Here is a 23,446-nt window from a genome sequence, read left to right as displayed (position 1 = left end):
CTCTAACCATTGAGCCACACTTCTCCACCAAGCCTATTGTCTGCACAGAAGGTGTTCGGCAGGGGTGCATTATAGCTCCTTTTCTCTTTTTTATTTATACCAATGGCCTAGAGGCATTTTTATTAGATCAGGAAATTGATTTCCCCCGAATTGGGGCAATCCGGTCCCGTTACTATAGCATGCGGACGATACCGTGTTAATGGCTCTGACAAAAAACAGCCTCCAGAAATCGCTCAATGCCTTTACCGATTTTATGTCGGCGCTTGATTTAAAACTGAGTTTGATTAAATCGAACATTATGGTGTGTGGCCCCAAATTGACTAAAACTAGAAATTTTGTTGTAAGGGATAAGAGCATTGACAAGTTGAACACTTTTACATATTTAGGGAACATTTTGAATAATATGATGAACTGGGATCCACTTGTCACTGCAAGGGTGCAACACACAAGCAGTGGAGCCGCTGTTTCGCTTTGCCTGTAAGCTAGGTCACAAGCCGGTGACAGAGCTGGATACCCTTTACAAAGCCAAATGCTTGTCTGTTGCATCCTATGGGGTAGGGGTTTGAGGCTACCACGAAAGTCGCCACCTTCAGGTCTAGGAAAACCAGTTCATAAAAAGGCTATTGATGACCCCAAATAGTGCCCCCACACTTTTTCGCCATCGAGAGTTGGGGTTGGAAGTTTTAGAGGATCACATAGATATTGCCCCTTCACTCCTATGGGCAAAGAGTTGGCTGTCTGAGAAATTAATGTTCTCAAGGGATGTCATTAAAGACTGTATTAATCTAGATAGTTCACCGTCGATTCCTTGGCTCTGTTTTAGTGAGAGACAAATTCCATGAGATAGGCCTGGGGCATTACTATGACAATCCTGTTAGTATCCACTCAAATGCGAAAGCCATCATAAAAGAGGCGCATTATTCTGGGACAAACATGCGCCACACATAACCTGAGGTGACAAGTCTCCCACGCTTGTTCCCTGCCCAACAGCAATTTAATTTAACTTTTACCACTAATGTACAGGCACGATTTCTTTTAAGCAGACTCCGTTTATGTACTTTGCACTTTTTAATGGCATTCCCGAGACAATCAGTATGGGTCGACAAACTCACGCCCTGCCCGTGCGATAGTTTGGCAGCTCAGAGCACCTTGCTCTTTGTTATTCTGCCCCCTTTATAAAGAGCCAATGGGAAAATGTTTAGCTCCACTTCTAAGGGAAATCCGGCCTTGTACCTACATTGAAGGTTTTAATTATCTGCACTCTTTGGCTACCTCTGCTATTTGCACTGTGATCTCTTATAAAGTTGCAATGACCATTAGAAAGCGTTATGAGCTATAGTAGACAAACAGGAGCGTTGTAATATTTTAATGAACAATTTTAATCCCAATGACATTTTATGGTTGGAGATGTATCTTGTAGCACTAGGTATTTTGTATTATGGATCATATCCTTTATTAACTTTCTGAATTCTAAGATTTGTTTTTTTGTTTATTAGTTTTATCTATGCTGTTGAACAAATATGTCATGAAATGTTTTAAATTGTAATGTCTTCTTTGTCAAACTGTTATGGTCCTTGGAACTGAAGAAAGTTATTTTGACTTGACCTGGTTGAGCAAAATGGCTACTATATTATTTGCTATCCCTTTGATGTATATTCCAAAAAAGCAAAGCATCGTGTACGCACATTTTACAGTTAAGGAATGGACTTTGCTGTGAATAGGCTAAGTAAAATAGACAAGGATATGATACTATGCAAATTTACACAGTCTATTGGGATTAGAGAGGCTGTGTGGTATATGAAGATATGTTTCTGGAGTTGGAAGTGATGGGTGAAGACCTAACCCTAAAAATAGTTTCTAGGTCTGAGTGTAGAAAATCGAATTGTAGAAGAGTACAGACAGTTTCTAAGAAGTGAACATCTGCGTTTCACTGTTGTGTACATCTCCACCACTGTTGTTACTTCCTTTTTCCAGCTTTAGCAAAATACAGCTAATATATTTGTTGAGTAGCCCGCCAGATTATCTTGTTCATCAGTGCCTCTGGCATGTTGATGTTATCAACATTTGCTTTTGTTTATGATTTTGTTTTCTGTACAACGTGACCAGGAAAGATGGGTTCCTTTGTGCTGCATCCTTAAGGAGATAGCGGAAGAATGACAGGGGGTCTACGCAGAACAGAATACTTTATATATGTGAAACCAGATTGGGGTAATTGCCAAGGCATCCTTTTCTATTATGCGGAGGGGCAGCAGTATTCAAAATATTAGCATAGTAACATTATTTAACCACATTGGGTCATTCCTACCGAGACTCACCAGCCTGTTGATAGGCTTCTCTGGGTGCAGTCCCCCTTTGGGGAGAAACTGGGGAAGGAAATCCTGTCTTGTTAGTGGATAATTTTTTTGACCAAGTCAAAACTGACATGGCTGCAGTTTTGTCCAATCACTAGCTTGTGTCTTATGTGGAAAAGCAGGTAAGGTACTACTTGAACTGCGAGGAATGTGGTAATATAGTAAAATACTATACAGTTTGCAGAAATATCTATGACCCGAGCAACTCTGTGTTTAGCACTCACCAGCATAGCAAAATACCACAGACTTAACTATTGTTAAACGATCTTCTGTTTCAGCATTCACTGCAGCTAAATTGGCAGTGTAGTGTAGTGTAGGGCACATAGTGCATAGAGTCCTTCCATTCCAGTGACTGACAAATTTGAGAAGAAAAGGTAACTCATTTCCTTGAGTATCATCAAAGGTAATAATAGACAAACAAATGTATGCGCTTTCACTTTCAAATTACCAATATCCACTTGCGACTCCACATAAAAGTCAAATTGCAAGAGGCTGTGCATTATGTGTATGTCTAACACACCACTGCATCATTATTTGGAATGAGACTGGGAAGATGAACAATAGTACTTCTCAGTGGTAATTAATCCAGCATTCGGCTGTGCCCAATGGTATTCCACTGTCGACTACATATGCTTCTTCATTGTAGACTCTGGACGACATGGTCCTTGTAACATACACTGTAAGTGTTCTTAGCAAATCATTCAAATATGAATGAAACGGCACACTGCTGCCCACAAACTACATTCACAATTTACATTTCTTTTGTCATAAGAACCTGAGACTCGCTCTGCCTACCATACCGCTGGTAGAAAGCACTTGATCGCTTTTTTTTTCTCACCATAGTGCTGTAACCAAGCAGGTGGACAAATAAAAAGGGGGTTCTTACTCTCTTGACTGCGTCATGGATATGTCGATCTGAGCCCTTCGATGCATACTATTGACCTGGTATTACTTACAATATGCTTTTCACTTCAAAAAAATCAAATGACTGTTATGAGTGATAATCCGCTAGAGTGCATTAAAGGGACTATTTATAGCAACATCGGCAGTGCCTGTTCACTGCCCCTTTAAATTATGAAAAGGATGATTACACTCAGTTATCCAACATTTATCTTGGATGAGCAATAGACAGAGGTATTGCTCCAGTTGTCTCTTCTACATTTAAACCCATGTAGCCAGCTTAGAAATGACTGTCCACTCCAAACCATATTTAGTAGTAAAAACATTTTCTGTATGTATCAAGCCGAGCAGTGGTTGGAAAAATGTTTGCATAATGAATCCATTCATAGTTTTTAAAAACAGAAAAAAGAAAAAATACAACCATTCATGTTAGTGCCATTTACATTACTTGTACACATTACTGGTATTGTACAACCTATTAGGATGTGCCATGTCACCTGCTCATATGGCTGTCTGCTTGTCTGTGAGTAAAAAGTACAGACCAAAGCCTGAAATTATTTTTATTTACAGCATTTTTAAAGCCTGTGCGAAATCTAAAAATGCTACCATCGTAGGTCACTGCCTACTCGAGAATACACTCACCTAAGGCCATAACTTAGTGGTTTTTGTTTTATCCAGGTGTTCTCCACTTTCACTGACCCGTTCTTTACTGTAGACCGAGGAAGTAACAAATAGACCTTTTTTTGCATTTTTCAGCTCACACTCATACCTTATTATTGCTTCACCCCATCATAACTGAGTGATCACCCTTAGTTGTAGGGTTAGATACCATAAACACATATAACTTGGTCAGATATCAGACTACACCACAAGAAATCATGTGTACTGTAATTTAATTTCTGTTTCTTATCTACGTGTAATTTGTATGAGCATCAACCACTTTTCTAAATAACCCATCCGTCCATAAGCTATAGCCTAGCTAATTTCAGTAAACACAGTGTAATGTCTTCATCCCAAGGCCACCTGAGGGGTTTGCTTAGACTTACTGCATTCTCATGAGGTTATAAACTTATGTTGATACTCTTCACCTTCTGAGACTTAGGACCACTTCTTAGTATCGTTCAGTCCGAGGTACTGAATCACTGAGTATCAAGAGAGTCTTTACCACTCTACAGCATTCACAATGTTCAGTCATACGGTTCTACCTGTTGTCCTCTCAGCAAGTATCCTATGGGAAATTCTTAATCCTTCCTCAGTGCTTCTTAATATGAGGATGCTTTTACAGCAGTCTATCCTGTAATGGACAAGAGCCCCTCTTGCCTCATTACTGCCTCACCATAAGAAGGGCCGGTGATCTTAATTCAGGACAGGACTATAGACTCCTGCTGAGTGTCAGGAACTAATTAGGAATGATCCAGGGTATGTTTACTTTAAAGCCACTGTACTTGGGACTGATCCAGCGGTGAACCAGCAACAGGTACTCTAACACCATATACTCACCTGGGCCCATAAACACACACTCCCACAATCCTAGTAACAACAGCTGGAGTCAAAGTTTAATTTTTATTCCTGTGTACTAAATTTCTTGGATTAGTCACCATATATCCTCAACTAATCTTTCACTAATCAAAAAGTTCTTTCCTCTGGTCGATGGACCATTAGTTGAACTAGTTGATGGTGAAAAGACATAAAAATTATTCTTTACATTTATTTTAAATGACCACAGACTTGGGAAAAGTTTTAAAGGCTTTATCTAAATTAATTCTGTGCGAACCATTCAAACACAATACAGTCCCCGTCACTTTCAGGAATGAAGATTCAAATTTATCAAACAATCAATCGAATGTCATACACAAGCAATGACGCTGCTCAGAAAGGAGAGGATAGAGAGAAAAGTACATCTGCACATTCAGTGAAAATATATTTACCAAGAATGGTGTGGAAACCTGCCCCCTGGCCAAGGAGCTAGGTAGGGTCCCCCCGGAAGATCAGGCGACAAAGGCTTCAGGACAGGAATCAGGACAGGATAGATGACCTCTCTAACACCGACGCTTGCGTAGCACCCCTCTCTGACACTCTCTCCTCCTCGAGATTCTTCCACGAACTTCTTCTAAATTATTTAAGTCTAGGTAGATGGTTCTGCAATCGATTCTTCTTCACTCCAACAGAATCCCGAGCTCTTCTCACTCTCCCTCTCTAACTAACTAACTAACTAACTAACTAACTAACCTACCTCAATTATACCTTTTTTTTATAACCATGTTCCACCCATTAATGTTTCAAATTTGGGGAAAATACTAACTCTGATTAGACAGGCAAGGGGGGTGATCATCACACCATGCTTATTTTTCAGTTTAAGTCTTTCAGTTCATTGTTTAAAGATCCCACCCCTTAATTCTTATTCATACAATTTACCCGCATATACATTTATTTGACACAAAAGTAAAACTTTAATGCGTTCTCAGTCGTCTTCAGCGGACGTTGGTTCTGGTTCCCAGGGTATGTAGCAGTTTCGTCCTTGGACGATGTTCAAGAATCACATAATTTCCCCAGCTCATTCATACCACGCATGTGTGGTGATCATGTGGGTTATAGACTCCAGACTTTTACGGCAGGCCCAAATGTATACTAATAGGAAATCAGTAAGACAAATATTAATTTCAAATAAAATTGGTTCCACTGCATACCACCTATCTCTATCGTAACCCCATTTACTTATAAACGCTTTCCCCGCATTAGCACTTAGTAACACAGCTTGTTTTAGTTTCAGCTGAGCAGATGCTGAGCACTTGAGCTTTCAAGCAGCCATGTTAAAAGCATCTGCGCAAGCGTAGAAAATTCCCTCCAAGCGACAGATCGTCATACTGCGTAGATGCAGTTGCCGCATGCGCAATACAGATTCCCTGTTTGCAGCCATTTTAGAACTTCACTCGAGTTACTTGTTAGTAAGACACGTAGGCAAGCTTCTTTCTCTATTGTATATCGAGTGTAATACATAATTAGTACAAGGTTATGAGTTAAATGAGAAGATTTCTTCAGAGCAAGTTTCTTTTTACAAATCCTTGCTCCATCAGGACTATATCTGTGAAGACCTTTCTAAGAGAAACTGGTCAGCAGCTCTGTGGCATCCACATGTCCTGTATCTATGACATCACTTGGAATGTTGTCGTAGATTCAGCTGAGGCTAGGCGTCCGTGGATGGCATGAAAATAGACCAAGCTCTAATGATGAAAGAGCACATCTTGGCCACCTCCGGAGTATGCTATCATTCCATGCCATGCGCCTTCTGCGCAGAATATTTCCCTACCTTTCAACCTCTGCCTGAAAGACTCTAGTCCAAGCCTTAGTAATAAGCACGCTGGACTACGGCAACGCCCTTCTAGGGGATGCTAACAAGACCTTAGTTGCCAAACTCCAGCTAGTTCAAAATACTGCAGCCAGGCTTGTTCTCAATTGCCCTTCCTGCACGGCTTCGGTTCTGTTGCTAAGGGAACTGCACTGGCTGCCAGTGAAGAAAAGATCCTGTTTTATGATCTGCTACCTTACCTATAATGCCCTAAAAGGGAAAGGCCCATTATATCTGCAACAAAACATTCAAGCATACACACCGGGCCGCTGCCTAAGATCTCGTGATAAAGCCTTATTGTGTGTTCCTCGCATTCGTATGACTTGCAGCGGAGGAAAGGCTTTTTCCTATCTTGCTCCCCACTACTGGAACAAGCTTCCACTCCATGTTTGCACATATCCAAACTACTGTAAATTTAGGAAACCAATCAAATCCCACCTATTCTGAACTCCTCTCTCCCTCCACTGATCCCTGTTTCCGCAACATCGCGAGATGCCCCCGGGTGAGTTGTGCGCTATATTAAATATAAATAACATAACATGGCATTTGGAGCTAAGTTTGTGTTCAAGCATATATCATTAAACGTGTTCTTAAAACTTTCCTAGTGTGAGTTTGCTATTTTACTTTGGCAGTGAGCCTGGTGCTTCCTACGACCACAGGCAGGTTCAGAGAACAAAAGAAAGAACAGAAGAAAGATACAGCATCAGAAGATAAATAACTCTCCAAATGAAGAATTAATACCCTGCTAAGAACAGTTGGTTACAGTAGCTGTGTGGTTCATGGAGATGGTAAATAGAAACTGAGGAGAGCAGAATTGGGAGTGGAATGTATTGCATTCCAAAGGCTGCAGCGCGGTCTTGAAGGAGGCAGCGGTAACACCAGAAAATGAACTGCTTGAGCCCATGAAAAGTGCGGTGTCCATCTTGGAGAGCATTTATTACATGAAAAAAATCGGGTTAGTTGCAAAACATGTATGCATAGCAGGATTGGTCGCTTGTGGAGGCTGACAATAATGAAGAGTTAACTGAATATTAAACCTTTAACAGACGGAGTGTTTGCACACCCCTGTTCCAGAGTTTTTTTAATTTTTATAAAATGGCACTAAGTGTATATATATGTATGTATGTATATGTGTATATATATATATATGTATGTGTGTGTATATATATATAGAGAGAGAGAGAGAGAGAACGAGAGAGAGAGAGAACGAGAGAGAGAGAGAGAACGAGAGAGAGAGAGAGAACGAGAGAGAGAGAGAACGAGAGAGAGAGAGAGAACGAGAACAATCTGCTCAATGTTGTTTTCTATTTCTCAAACGTACAAATGTAAATCCCATAAAGCTAGCCAGGGAGATGTTGCTCTAAATATCTGGTGTCTAACAAAACCAAACATGTGTAGTGTTTCGTAGGTAATATAGCCTGCAAACCCAATTATGTATTTTTAGGGCAGATCAATAAATATTAGCACTGTTGATTTGTTGACCAATATCAAACTCGGGCTCCATGAAAACTATACAAACTATATTTTCTAATTCTGTGCTACCTAAGGAATCTGTATCTGCAAGCCAGACCTCCTTAGCCTGACAGGCGGACTAGGAGAACTTGTTGAACATGGCATTTGTCCAGGTTTTAGAACTTTTTTCCCAAAATATTGCAATTTCCTTCAGTCACCCTGGTGCATGAGCATGTAGCTGCCAAGGCTTAACTCCTCATTTGTGATCTTCTGGGTCTCGCTTGCATGAGAGTACCACACTTACATCGTTTTTCTATGGGTTCGAAGTGTACACTGTTGAAAAATTGGGTGTAGGTTGGGACGTTTGGGAAGCAACTGAAATCAAAATGCTGTTTAGGGTCTCTGCATTTTGGTCGCAAGTGTCACCACTGGGCTGTACGGAGGCACAAAACACCACCACCATATATGTTTAACACATACACAGAATAAGGTTTCTATTGCTGAGGCCATACGTTTCTCACCCTGCTTGACTCCTAGAAAGAATGCACTGAGCATGACATTTGCCGGATTTATTTGCACTTTTCCCAAAATGTGTTTGTTCCCTCCACTTTCTCTTACAATGGAACATATCCCTGCCAAGGCTTTTTCCCCTACGTTCTTACTCTGGGTCTCCTAAGCTTGTGGGTAGCAGACCTTTTTCCTCTGGGTCTTCTGACCATCAGTAGAACTGTTAGAAGACTGGGTGTTTGGACTGTTGCCTTTCCCCATAAATTCCAGAACTTTCCTTCATTGAAACATAAGGGAATTCCATTTTTTGATTAAAGGTTGATGATTGAAGTGCATTCTGGGTAAGAAAAAGTGGTGGCTTCCACGCTAGGCACACCACCCAGGGATCCCCTCTCTCACCCCCTCCCCAGGTGTAGTTTACAGAGAGGTTTTGGGTTGGTAGGCTTCCTTAGGTGGCATCTCCTGGCCCAAAATACCTCCGCTAACCACGTCCAATAAAATCAACCTAATTCCAAGATTGTTTTGTTTTTGCTGTTTCTTTAGAGATAAACACACTAATATGTGACTGTATTAAATATTTTTAGACCCTTACTCTTATTCTCTTGTTGCTCTACTGTAGTCACCGCTTTATACAGGCTGTTTTTACCGACTTAATTTACTCCCTTTGGATCATTCTTTGCAGTTTGAGCTTAGCGACATAATTTAATTTTAAACTAGCTGTTCTCCTTGTTTTTGGTCCAGTCTTACCATATTTACAGTTTACGGGTTGTACTCTGTAGCTTAGACTTGTGTTGAGACTAGATGCTACTAGTTTCAGTAGAGGCTTTGTTTCTTTCTGACAGGATGTTGCTTTCTCCACCACTTAGATCATCTGGTATGATAGGAAACACATATTTGCACTACGTAATTCCACTCACCTGAGATGCGTTTAATGCACTTCAATCTCTGGAGAAATGTGCTACGCCCTACTCAGACGTTAACCTTCACTGTAGCTCTTACACCATGAATGCAACACTAGTCAACGCAAGTTCGCTATTAAAACATAACAAAGAAATTTGAGATTTTCTTTAACATCACAATTTAGATCTGTTACTTGGATTAAATCTTGGTCAATAGCAGACCCTCGGACCACAGACACATCCGCATCTACCGCCTGGTTAAAAGCGTGGTGATGTTGCCATTTTTATTAGAAATTTACAGTGTAACCTGCTTCCTGCCCTCCTTTTCAAATGGACCAAACTGATCTCATTGACTATGTACCCTTCCAGCTAAACGAACGTTTGTGTTCGCACTTGTATACCACACCCATGCGCCTTTTTAGCTAACCACTTTGTGCACTTGTTTAACTCACCTAACTGTTCTAAGAGGGTTTAATATCCAGGTTCTTTGTTCATTTCTAGGAAATACTGGATGGTGCTCAGATAGATTTCTTTCCTCGTTGCAGCAAAGAATTAACAATATTTGCCATGATTGAGAGAAAGGTTTAGGCTATTAGAAGATACTGATCTAACGAGTGCCCTGATTTTACTGGATCTGTCAGCTGTAATTGATCATAAAATTCTGATGAATCGCCTGCTTTTGGTGGGCATAAAGGAAAAGGTCCTAGATTGGTGTATCCCATTTTTTAAGGGGGAGAACCCAACACTTGAGATTAGGACCATTTTCTTTCCTCACCTGCCACATTCTCTTGGGGGTTTCCAAGCGCTCTGTCTTGCCTTTTCAATATCACGAAAACACTATTCGATCACTTGTTCCTTTTGGTCTCAGAGTCTGTTCCTGTGTAGAGGATACCCAGCTCCTATCTAGATATTTCAGTTTTGATGGTGGAGGCGCTCTGTCTTGCCTTTTCAATATCACGCAAACGCTATTCGATCACTTGTTCCTTTTGGTCTCAGAGTCTGTTCCTGTGTAGAGGATACCCAGCTCCTATCTAGATATTTCAGTTTTGATGGTGGAGGCTGTAATGTGGTTCAGAGAAAAGCTGAAAGGCAGGACTGTTTCACCTGCCCTAATTACGTAAAAGTTCTGATGGATTCAGGGTCTGCATATGTGGTGACATTTGGGGATACACCAACATTCCCGAGCTAAAATAAATGCGAACAAACTTCTGGAAGCTTTACTGGGCCTCCCCCAGAGTGCACCCAGCGCCCCCTTAATTTTTGAGTCACGGGCTATGCCCAGTGGAATAAGGAGTAAACATTTCTGCAAAAAACACCTACTCTAGGCTATAAACAAAATAGTACTCATTAACATATAGTTCAGTTTTACAACTGTTCTGTGGAGAACTCCCTGTTTACCCTGTCAGTTCGCATCTGTGGAAATCTCCACTTGTATAATTTGAAAATCAATGCCTGCTTTCTCTGAAAAGTGTTCTCTTTTGTCCTAGGAAAAATAAATATTATTTGCACCCACCAGATTTTCCTTTTTGGGTTCTCTTCACAGTACACGCCCAGTAGTTAACAGAACTATAAAATAAGTGAAATATTATCTAGTGGGTAAATTCAAGTGACGTTCCATCAATGTGTATCGATCTGACCATTGTTCGGTTTCCCTACAAATAATAAAATTGATTAAAACATGGCAGCGGCAGGAGAAGAGATTATTTTAGAAAGCACCTGGGGGACTGTTGTGGAGAAAGTTTTTGATGAAGTGATCACTGAAGTTGCGATTTTTATCAATGTCCAAACTGAACGGTCATGGAGAAAGCAACGAGGAAGAAATAATATCACCGGTTGCTACCCCAACAAGTTTGTAAAAGATTACTGTTAACACAGCGCAATATTGTTTGTGGACTTTATTTGTTCACAGTGATGTGTTGATATTTTTTATCTGACTATACAAAGGATGGTAGTATGAATAAACTACAGATTGTGCAGAACGCCGCTTTGCGCGTCCTGCTGGGCATTCCCAAGCACAAATCTGCTTCTGCTGCGCTAAAAGAATTACACTGGCTACCAGTAAAGAGATGTATCTAGTTCAAGGCTCTTTGCATAGCATTCAAGGCTACCCATGACATAGGACCAGCCTTTTTCAAGCGGAACATCAGTCGGTACGTTCCTACGCGCTATTTACGCTCAGCGGAGTCCCATAATTTGGTGATCCCGAAGTTCAGGAAAAGGTCCTGTGGTGGGAGAGGCTTTCTGGTCGGTACAGCCAGACTTTGGAACTCTCTCCCCCACAGGTTAAAAAGCGAAACTCACTTGTTGGCTTTCAGGAAAGCGCTAAAAACATGGCTGTTCAATCTCTGACTCTGAATTAAAACTCTTCATGTAATTGTATTGTGCTTTATAAATTTCCTTTTCATTCATTTCATTTCATTTCATTTCATTATGATAAATGTGTGTTATGAGAAAAATATGATATTGTAATGAGAGATTCAGTCCTAGGAGCTTGTATTGCACTGACAAAAATCTGTTTATAGGTAATGATTTCTAATGTTCTTATTTAGTATCAATTATATATTTTTGATAACAAAAACGGATTGCTTTTGAATCTGTGCGTATAAGCTAGTTCTAATATTTTATTTTTGGTCCTCAGTTTTGTTACATTTCCCTGTCCCCTTATCCTAGGGAGGTAGCTCTTTTTGTTTGTTGTTTTTATGTTTAACACCTTGTGCCCATTGAAACAGTGATGTGTGTTAAGCTCCTGCTGTATTGGGTATGTTATGAATGAGCAATGAGTTAGTAACATAAAGACATTATGATCATTGAAAGTAGTGATAAAGTAAGGTGGTTGAGATTTGTACGCAATCAGTTATAGTTAGTAGAAATTGCCAATATTTGGTTCTACGCAGGGAAAATCAATAGGGGCACATATTGGATTGTAAAACAAACATATATGAGATGGGCTGCTCAAATTATTTTAATGTCCTTGCTTTGAAACACTAAATGACCAGGGCCATATGACAAAGAACTTGGCCAGTTTTAAACAGTATCTAGATTATGAAGAGGCACAAAGTGATATGCAAATGGTGTTAAATTTCCCATTGGGAACTTTACCACTGGCAGAGTTAACTAAATCTGGGGCACATTGGTCCAAAACCCTATGACATGCTACGTTATGCCCAAATACTATAGAGTCAGAGGGGCATTCCTTGTTTCTCTATTTACAGCAATTTCTTTTGTTCGATTTAAAGGTGTAAGACAAATCCTGGGTGGAGCGAAGTGGCAAAGAAACTCCACCGCGCTACGTGGGGTTCCGCGAGCGGCGGGGTGCGTTGGGGTCATGCCAATCGCTGTGATTTTGAGTGCCGGGTGTTTGCCCACGCTGTAAAATCATAGTGAACGGCACCATGTACAGCGCAAGAGGGCGCAGCTTCCTTACTGCTGCTTGAGTGGATTTTCTACTCGAGGGGCAGCTTTCTCAACACAAACGGAAGGTTTCTCAACGTGAGCGGTCCCAGCAAGTCGCGACCACTCACGTTGAGAAATCCGAGGGCCCGTGTTGAGAAATCTCGTCAAGAGGTTGATTTTCTGCGCTCGCCAACTAGGCCATAGCGAGTGCGAGCAAGGAAAAGTCTTGCGGGAGGTGGATTTTCCTCATTTGCGCTCATCAACTTGACGATGACGAACGCTAGCAAGGAAAAAAACTCAGCGGAGCAGAGTTTTTGGGAACTGAGCGTGCTACGCGGAGTGTGGATAACTCCGCGAACAGGGCGGAGTTCACCGTCCAGGCTTATATAAGATTTTATGGAGATGCCCTAAAAAAGATACCTCAGAGATTTTTGATTTTGATGCTTCCAAATTTTTGTACTTCGCTTTGAATATACAGTTGAGGAGTCAAAAGTCAAATAATCTTCTGCCTCTGTGCTGAGGCTCAGCCATGTTAATGTGTGCCCCAGCAAGGAAACCAAACAGGAAATGGATTCTTATTCAGTACAGGCACATGTGTCTGCCCCACCAAGGTAATGACACAGCATCTGGCACCCTACTGGGGAACAGGCATCTTTGTCTGTTGCCCAGTAAGAATTCAGAGACTGTTAAGATTCTTTCTTGTGTCAGGAACAAATCCAAACAACATCTGGCTCCTTATTGGGACACAAACACACAGCTCCTTATTTTCACAAGGCTGGTCATAGAGAGAAAAGAATTGTGAGAGGAAGGATCTGTGTGTCTGTGCACCAATAAAAAAACAGACACTGTTTTGAGTTTTTCTTAAGATAAGAAAATATAGCCCCTTGATGGGGGGGAGGGGTGCACAGAATTATTTATCTGTGTCCTAGGAAAGAGTCAGACACTGGAGTTTATCTTAGGCTGAGAAATAATCCAAGCAGTGTCTGGCTCCAAGCTGAGGCACATGGCTATGTGCATGTGTCGCAGAATAGAGCCAGGCGCTGTTTGCGTTTTTTCTTAGGTTAAGAAAACATCTAAACAGTGCTGGTTTCTTTTTGGGGCGCAGACACATAGCTCCTTCCTCTCAGAATGACTGAGAAGCATTCTGGAATGAAGGAGCTATATGAAATGATCCAGGAAGTGGAGACTGGAAGAGACGGCAATAGGCACCAGCACAAGAATGAGACAACCTCTCATGAGATATATATATATATATATCAGTGAAATATATATATATTTATTTCACTGAAAAAAAACAAAGGTTACAGGGACACGATAGTTAGGAAATAGAATTAACAAAACCATAGAACTTCACTAAAAATAACAAAGGTTACAGGGACGTTCTAGTTAGGCTCAGATTTTACTAGCACAAAACCATAGAAATTCAGCAGTTATAGTTACCTGAGCTAACTATAACTTGCGCCCCTGCAAATCACTTCTTAAGAACTCACATATTACAACAGTCTTGACATGGTCAGTGACATCACTGATGAACTCTCAAATGACATCACTGATTACATAATCCACAGAACCACTCACACACCAACGCATACACCCACACAACCACTCACACACCTACTTACTCAGCCATAGATTTGGAACACCAGAGAACATTTCCTACAAAGCACATTCTGTAATGTGTACATAGTTGACAAAACAATAATAACTTGAATGAATAAAAACACGAAGATAGTATAAAATGGTACAGTGCTTTTCTGTTATGCCCACACCACAGATAAATAAATGATACTTTCTGCAAGAAGATGAGTTTGTGAATAAGTATATTTGTGACATTTGATGGGTTGGTGATAATAGCACCACGCTGATACCTCTGTCAGTAGGCTATATTCACATTCATTACCACAGAACGAGCACACACATACACTCACACATTGAATGGAGAACTTCCAGTGATACCCACATCAAATGTAGATGCTCTCACATAAAAAGAGTGGATATTTAAGGTAATAAAAACTGTGTGCTAAGATTATAGTCTCTGCATACATTCCTTACACGGTACAGGATTGTTCTATTTAGAAAACAAATGTAGCTGTCATCGTGAGAATGATTGTATGTGTGAAGAAATCAAACCAGTTAATTTTTTATTAAAAAAAGGAAAAAACAAGAGTAATAACAGTACATTTATAGTATATATGGATTACCACAATCTATCCAAAATGCATAAAGTGATTCTTCCCCCTTTATTTTTGGGTCATCTGGTAACCCCCTGTGAAAATGAGTAAATGGAAGAAGTAGTTTACTAATTATACAAGTGTGTGTGAAACAAATTTGAGTGCAGAACACAAATCTTTCTTATTGATGCACTCTTGGATCAGTGTACCAGGAAATGTGTGATATCCACTTGACTCAGAACAGGAAGAAAGTAGAATTTTGAGATTTGTGTTGCAACACTAGACTTGTATTGTTTGCCTCTTGTGAATGCTATTGTGGAGAGGTACAGGTTTTGGAAACATGCACACAATGAAGGGGAGTCAGTAGAAGACTGTAAAACAGTTGAAGAAATTAGCATTTTTATGCAAACTTGGTAATCAAGTGGAGAACAGAATACATTATCAGTGCCTATTGAAAATAAATATAGGAGTGAGAAACAAATAGAGGAACTGTAGTTTAGGAATGATCACCAAACAAGCAGTACTTTCCGTGGCAAAAAGGATTGAACATATGATGGAGCTGACAGGTGAGATAAGATCTAAAACAATAATTAGACGAGAGACCATAAAGGACAAGAATAAACCCACAGGGCACATGTGCATCTGAAAAGCAACATATCATCATGTGTTCAAAGGAATACAAACATTTGAGTCATATTGAATTTCTTATGTGCTTAAAAATGGTCAAAGAACTATGTCTCAACGTTAATCTGTCTGCAGTGTACCGAAGGTTTGAGACTATATTGGGTTCAAAAACGTTCTTCTGTTCATTGAAGTGGGATGGTAATTGTAGGCGGACACCTCGCACGTTTTTCTTACAAAATTTTAAGACATATAGTATCCTCTAGAAGACACTCCTGAATTAAGCGCATTAAATAATCCTCATCAATTGTAGCTCAACTGTTCTGTCTGCATCGCAAGGATATTTGACCATATGCAGATCATAATTGAAATGTGTTTAATCTTTTTAGTCAGTGATGACTGATAGGCATTATCTTCATTCACATCTCTTTTTCTGGACAGAGACCTATGTGGCCTTTGCTGTAAAGAGCACTTGCATGTACTATATTTGTAGTCCAGCGTTATTAGAAGTGGCCATTTTGTTATACGCATTTTATGGGAAGTGCTGATGAGAAGTTGCTGCAGCCATAGAAATTCAGGGTAAGGTTACCCTTTTCAAGCTTGACGCCCTAGGTCAAACCAATGAAAGTGGGATCAGAAGCAAAGATAGACTGCTGTCCATACTCTCAGGATTCTTTAAATATATGCACTTGCGTGAAGGCAGGCAAGGCAGAGTGCAAACATCAGAACATCACCTTTAAATTGGCTTCATAGGGAATACTGAACATGCCTCCGAAGAATAGCGCTGTCAGCACTTTATGCCTGAGAGCAATTCTTATATTAAGAACACAGTTCCGAAGTAATCAGTCCTCCTCAAAATGTCTGCTCATTTCGGATCGACTAGGGTGTTGAGGATTCTGCCATAGTTGACATTCTATTCCAGGTATAAGGTACAAGACCTCGATAAGAATAGTGATTCTCCAATTTAGATGCCAAGAGAATCTGAATTTCATTAAAGACACAAAGGCTAACATTATGCATTTATCCTTTAGTGCCACTCCACGCAGCACTTGAAAGAACATTTAATCATAAACCAAAAACAATCTAGAATAGAACATTGGCAGTATAGAAGTAGTCCATGCACAGAATGATCCCTTACAATGCAAAACTTGATCTCGCCTTTCCTCGAGAAACAGCAACTGCGTAACTCTCCAAAAGAACTGAACTATTGAGTATTATCTGAAAATAACAAAACTTTGTTATAGACCCAATTCAATACGAATGAAAGAACAAAAGACAATCACCTACTGCCAGTAAATACTAATATCAACTTGTATAGCCTTTATTTACTACCTTAAAGTTATTCTTAACAATTTATTACTTTAATTATTATATATATATATATATTTTTTTATGTGCGTCATTAAGAAAAATTCAACAAGACTGGGTTGGAAGGGCGGAATAATGTTAGCCTCCGTGAAATTCAGATTCTCTTGCCATCTACTTTGGAGAATCGCTCTGTCATTACAAGACCGAGGCTACCATTATGCATGTTTGTAGCCCTCTTTAATACCACATCGGACGTGTTCAACCGGTTTACAATAATGTTTAGCAAAGGTGAAAGCATTTGTCCAATCTGCTGCTTTGATAATGCCTTCCAATCGCCCACCTTTACAAAATCATTCACTAGCCATATCGCTGCTCATAGAGTGAGCATGAAACTTCTGAAAATCGACACCAGCCTGTTGCATGAAATATTTCACGCATCACCCAGTAGTGGTTGTGATAACCCCTTTAAAGGGCGTTATAAACGAAATCAATAATTGGTTTACTTCACCAGGATGAAACTCATTCATTCTGCAATCCTATTCCCTCAGGCAATCTACTACACACAATTTCTTGAACTCATCACATCTTGGCTAAATTATAGTGTCAGACATATCCTTGGTTCTTTTAGTAACATCAAATGTTACCCCAAAAGAGTCGTAGAACCTGTTACCTACCTCCAATGCCTTAACGTCCGAAACTCTACGACAAGATATTAGACACAATAAGGAGGCTAATTTCATAGATCGTCTTTTCAAATCTAAATATCTATTACCTGGCCATGTAGCAAGCAAGGACAGAACCAAATTGACATCCACAAAAGTTTCATATCTTGGTCTAGGAGGTCTCCTTATTCTGATGCGCTTAAGAACTCTGCAAACCAAAATATTTTTAACTACACTCTTGCCATTGATCAGGCTGTGACCCCCAGAGACTGCTGATCTGTAGCAATTAATATTTCTATAACTAAGACCCTATCGAACTGCCCCACCAGGAAGTTAACCACCTAAACTATAGGAGCCTCCACAGGATCCAAGTTCCTTTCCATGTGCCAACGCACCCAAACATTCTAAATTTCCTTATATCTGCCCCTGGTTCCAGGAGCCCAAGATTCCTCAGCATTTCTTCAGCTCTATCCGAACCCAGAAGGGATTTGTCAGTACAAGAGAGCAGCTCTTTAGTCTCCCCTTCTGAAGGACCCTTTGAATCATTGCAAAGGGGGGAAACGCGTAAGCCTTCACTCCATTCCAACTCTGAAGAAATGCATTCACAGTTAGGGCCCCAGATCCGGCATCCAACTGTAATATTTCTTCAGTTGAAAAGTCAGTCTGCTTGCAAAAAGGTCTATCTCCAGTGGACCTCAAAACTGATCTAATTTCCTGAAACACTCCTTGTTCAATTTCCAATCGCTGAAATCCCTTAAAAACCTTGATTTCCAGTCCGCTGTTACATTTGTCCTTCCAGGCAAACACTCTGCCCTCAAGCTGATATTGTGTGCCAAGCAAAATAACCAAAGCTTCTTGGCTAACTTTGATAGGGCCAGAAATCTTGTACCTCCTTAGCGATTTATATAGGCCACTGCAGTAACACTGTTCATTTTCAATAATACTGCTCTGCCTTCTAAACAATGCTTGAAACTCATGAGAGCATAAAGACCTTCTGTTAATAACAAATAATTTATGTGATGTAACCTCTATGTGTTTGACCACAATTCACCACTTTCTTGTACACACAAGCGTGCACCCCGACCAGTTAGACTTGCATCCGACTCTAAAATGAAATCTGGAGAAAATTCAAAGATTACCCGGCCATTTCAGGCATCTAAATTCTCTAGCCACCAAACCAGTTCAACCTTCGCCTCATGATCTAGCATTATCCTGTCTCCATACCATAATCCTGCCTGAAGGGCCCTTGCCTTTATGCTTTGCTAAGCACGATAGTGTGAAGGACGAGTAAAAGTCACCTGAATTGAAGAGCGTAGTAGACCTAGAAGTCTTGCTAAAACAGTTGAAGAGTCCTTTTTAGAACATAGCTTAAATCTTTCCGTATCTTGGTTACTTTCATCAAAGGAAGAAGCAAATCCACATTAACTGTGTCTATTGTGAAGCCTAAAAACTCTATTGAGTCGGAAAGGATAAGAATGGACTTTTCCTTGTTTACAATAAATCCCAAGCCTTCCAGTAGGGATTCGACCATACCTGAATCCTTCATTAGTAGAGATTAACATTGGGACATAATGATAATGTCATTGAGATAAATGATCATACGTATGCCCCTGTCACTCAGGTAGGAAGCGACTGCCCTCATCACCTTGGTGAAGCACCAAGGTGCTGAAGAAAGACCAACTGGAAGGAAATAAAAATTGGTAAAGTTGATTCTGCCACATGAACTCCTTTGCCATGCAATTTGTAAAGTAAGCATCTTTCAGACCCAACTTTACCAACCAATCATTCTTCAGTAACATGTCTCTCAAGAGATGGATCCCTTCCATCTTGAAGTGTATGTACACCAGGAATTTGTTTAACTCCCTTAAGCTTTTAACAGGTCTCTACCCCTTGTCCTTTTAACCTCCAAGAAGAGAGTACTCCCGAAAACTCTGTTTTCTTTTCTGACGTCTACAATGGGCCCTTTCAACAACTTAGATTTTACCTTGTCAACTACTACTTTCTGCTGATCTGCCTTCAAAATCAACTCCCTTGGAGGGGTATATCGAAATGAAGTTTACGTGAAGTCTTTTCTGAAACCCTGGATGATTTCTAAAACTCATGGATCTTCAGTAATAGTTTCCCACATATGGGTAAAATGTTTGAGGCAACCACCTTCTCATCCCTGGGAAGAAGTAGGAAAAATGCCTGGACTCATCCTGGAATCCGGAGGATCCTTGAACCCGGGGCTTACTCCCTTTTGCCTGTTGATAACGGCCTCTGCAGGGGAAGAAGGAAGGTGCTGCACTGGCTTGATAGCCTCTGCCGTAGCCTCACTACTTGAAGTTAGTGAACTGGGACCTTTGAAAGCCATGGCCGGTTGAAATCCCCATTCTGCCGGCCCGTATAAAAACACCTCCGCTGAAGGCCCTGCACATACTGGTATGTCGAGGGCTATGAAGATTGAAACATATTTACCCTTGCTCTTAACCATGTCCTCTGCGGATAGTAGGCCCTTGGGGTTCTCAGAGGCTTGTTTGTCAGCTAGATATGCTAACTTGGGGTTAATTTTCATTAGAACTGCCTTAATTAGTTGGGTGTTTAGTCCTGCATTAGCATTCCCCAGAAGTACAGTTGCGCGTTGGCCCTAAATTCTCAGGAGGTCTAGGTCTAAAGGAAGATCGTTAAGGCATGCCTCTTCAGACATATCAATAATTCTTGCTAGTGGACCAACAACATTGAGGAGTCTATCTTGACATTGTTTGAGACACCTCTCACGTCCCTTCCTGGGGTCTCCGCTCAACTTGAACAGAAATGTAATTAATTTGGGATCTAGTTTCGGTGTGAGACATACTTTATTATGGATTACTAGTCTAGAGCATTTGGCTTTGAGGACATTCCTCACCTCCTTCTCAAGTGGTTTCCTGATCCACCTCTTGATAAATTCGTCCACATGATCTAAAGGCCACCATTCCGCACTTCTAGGGTGTTTAATATTGTGTGGTTAGAAAATTTTCTCTCCCAGCCGGTTCTTAACGATGCCTTTAGAGGAAGAGGGGACTAAATCCTCACTGAAGAGGTCATCCACATAATCCTCCTCCTGTAGGAGGTCAAGTACGTACTCATAAAAATCCTCATCATCTTTCTGGAGTTTGTCCTCAACAAACTCGGTTTCTTCAGTGTCCATCTTCTAGGTGCAGCTCAGGACTCCCATTTCCAGAGTGCAGCATCGGACACCTCTCTTTTTTGTGCCGCATAGGGCACCGTTCCCTTGTGAGGTGCTGTGACCTCCCACTCTTTTTAAGGGTAGGCGCCCTTTTGCAATATGCTTTCCCTTTCTTCTTTTCTTTCCTCCTTTGCGCCCCCCTCTGAAATTGACCAGTATTCCTTGTCTGAACGCCTCTTGCTTTTTTTTCCACTGCATGACCTTATCAATGGTCTCCCAGACACAGCCCTGCATCTTGTGATAAATCAACTTCTTAATAATCTCCTCATTCATTTTTCCATCTGGGATCTCAGGAGATTCCCTGTCCTTATCAGCCATAATGTTATTAATGACAGATAAGGCAAAAAAAGGGTAAGCTCTGTAAAAAGAGCTATTGGGTTAATGTATAGCCATGGCATTATTTAACTATATCAGTATTAAATATATACATTATATTACATTGTACCCTTTCTCCTTAATCTCGTATTAATAAATAATAATATCAAGCAATCCATGCTAAAACTGGAGTACTTGTCAGCTGCTCGGCTGTTCGGAGAGATACTGTAACGGTCAACTGCCACTGTGACGCGTTACAGATGTCTCCGGTGGCAGAGTCATTTAATTATATACCAATGGGAATAATCCTGCACCAAAATGGTGCCAAAATCTCGCATTGAGTCCGTATTATGCCATTGCCAAACGCATTCCTCTAAAACCCAGATGCACTCATCATGATTTGGAGAGATTTGTCTGGCTGCAATGGGGGAATACCTCGTATCTGCCTGCCTGCTCTGCAGAGCAGCTGCGATGAAGGTATTTAGGGAGGCGTGCTCAAAGTCAGCGTGGGCTGTACTCAGCCTGGTGGCAGCAGGGGCCTAGGGTAACGCCTGCAACCAGCGCCGGCAATCACAAGCTGGTATTGGCGGGCTCGAAATTCAGAAATGGAGAGCAAGTCGGCTCTCAAGGATTAACCGCAAGGTGTGGGCCCAAATATTAATGCAAGAAGCAATAAAATTGGAAACATTTCCATAAATTTGAAACAAAATGAACAGAAATAACATAAAACGCTTATCTAACACTAGTTAGTTGAGCAGAAGTAATTTTAAAGCAGTTATAACGCTAACACCAGTAATGGTTTAAAGGTTATTAAGACGAAAGTGCTAATTATCTGAGGCAGGAGCAACATTTAAAAACGGACGATCATTCTGTGCATGGACTACTTGTATACTGCCAATGTTCTATTCTAGATTATTTTTGGTTTATGATGTAATGTTCTTTCAAGTGCTGCATGGAGTGGCACTAAAGGATAAATGCATAATGGTAGCCTCCATTCTTGTAATGAAATTAGAACTAATGGCCTTCTAAATAAGCTTATAACCGAGATAATCTTCCACTAAGAGGAGCCTGGAGACGCTCCTATGAGCCCGGAGCCAAAAACACGCTACAGAGCAGCCCTCAAGGCTTATCACAAACAGATCCGGAAGTCGAGGGCTGTACATTCTGCAAACAAAATAAAAAATAGTAGCAACCCCACTAAAACTATTTTTTCTCTTTTAAAAGGCATGATGAAGCCCTATTATTTCATTGGGACAGTAGAACGTATCTACAATAACTTTGGTCCAGATAGCATGGACTGTCATTCTGTGCTATCCTCTAGACATCCTTCGTCACCCCCTCCTTTCCTTTCCCCCTATGTATTTGGAGATCTCCTAACTTTATATAACAAGGTAAAGTCTGGTTGTCCTGACGACCCTCTTAGACTCAACTTATTCCTAAAGTTTCAGGACTGTCTGATTCCTGTGTGTCTGGAAATTATAAATTTGTCTTTGTCGTCAGCCTCGGTACCGATTATGTGGAAACATGCAAATGTTATTCCATTATTTAAAAAACCTGCTCTGGATGTTTCCAAGCCTGAAAATTTCCGCCCTATTTCTCTACTATCTTTCCTCGCCAAAGTCACTGAATCTCACATCAATGCTATCTTAACTAATTTCATGAAGTCTAATTGAATTCTAGATTCCTCCCAAAATGGTTTCAGACCCCAAAATAGCACGAAATCCGCTCTGCTGGCAGTCACAGAGCTCCTACGTGCCTCACTCGATGAGGGCAGATCTTCTGCTCTGGTTATGCTTGATTTAAGTGCAGCATTCAGTACTGTTTCTCGTAAGATCCTGCTGCATCGCCTGCAAGAGACTAGTATTGGTAGTAAGGCTTTTACCTGGCTCACCTTCTTTCTATCTGGCAGATCCTTCAAGTCCTCTCCCCTCCCTACCAATCCCAGACTCAAATGCTATGCTATGGGGTCCCCCAGGGTTCTGCACCGAGTCCTACTCTGTTCAACATTTACATTCTCCCATTGGCTCTCGTTGCGAAATCTCGCAACATTACTTTGGTATCCTATGTTGATGACATGCAGCTGGTGCTTTCCTTTTCCAATAACTCTATGCAGAACCTAGCCAAATTTCAAGGTGACTTGGTTGTCATTTTTGAGTGGATGGCAGCCAGTTGCCTCCAGTTAAATTCGAATAAATATGAAATTCTTCTCTTGGGGAGAGATACTCATTTATGGGGCAACCACTGGTGACCTCCCTCACTAGAACCACCTCCGCAGCCCAAAATGGCAGTAAAGAATCTGGGAGTCTGGGTAGACAA

At 40.8% G+C, this 23,446-nt stretch overlaps 1 protein-coding gene across 2 annotated transcripts in view; it reads left to right on the top strand.

Annotated features, from left to right (window-relative positions):
• Positions 1-23,446, top strand: part of MRPS31 (mitochondrial ribosomal protein S31) — a 193,479-nt gene that overhangs the window by 29,502 nt on the left and 140,531 nt on the right. The window lies entirely within an intron of this gene.

This window comes from Triturus cristatus, chromosome 8 (genome assembly GCF_964204655.1).
Source record: "Triturus cristatus chromosome 8, aTriCri1.1, whole genome shotgun sequence".
In the NCBI taxonomy this organism is placed as follows: domain Eukaryota; kingdom Metazoa; phylum Chordata; class Amphibia; order Caudata; family Salamandridae; genus Triturus; species Triturus cristatus.
This window is presented reverse-complemented; position numbering and strand designations above follow the sequence as displayed.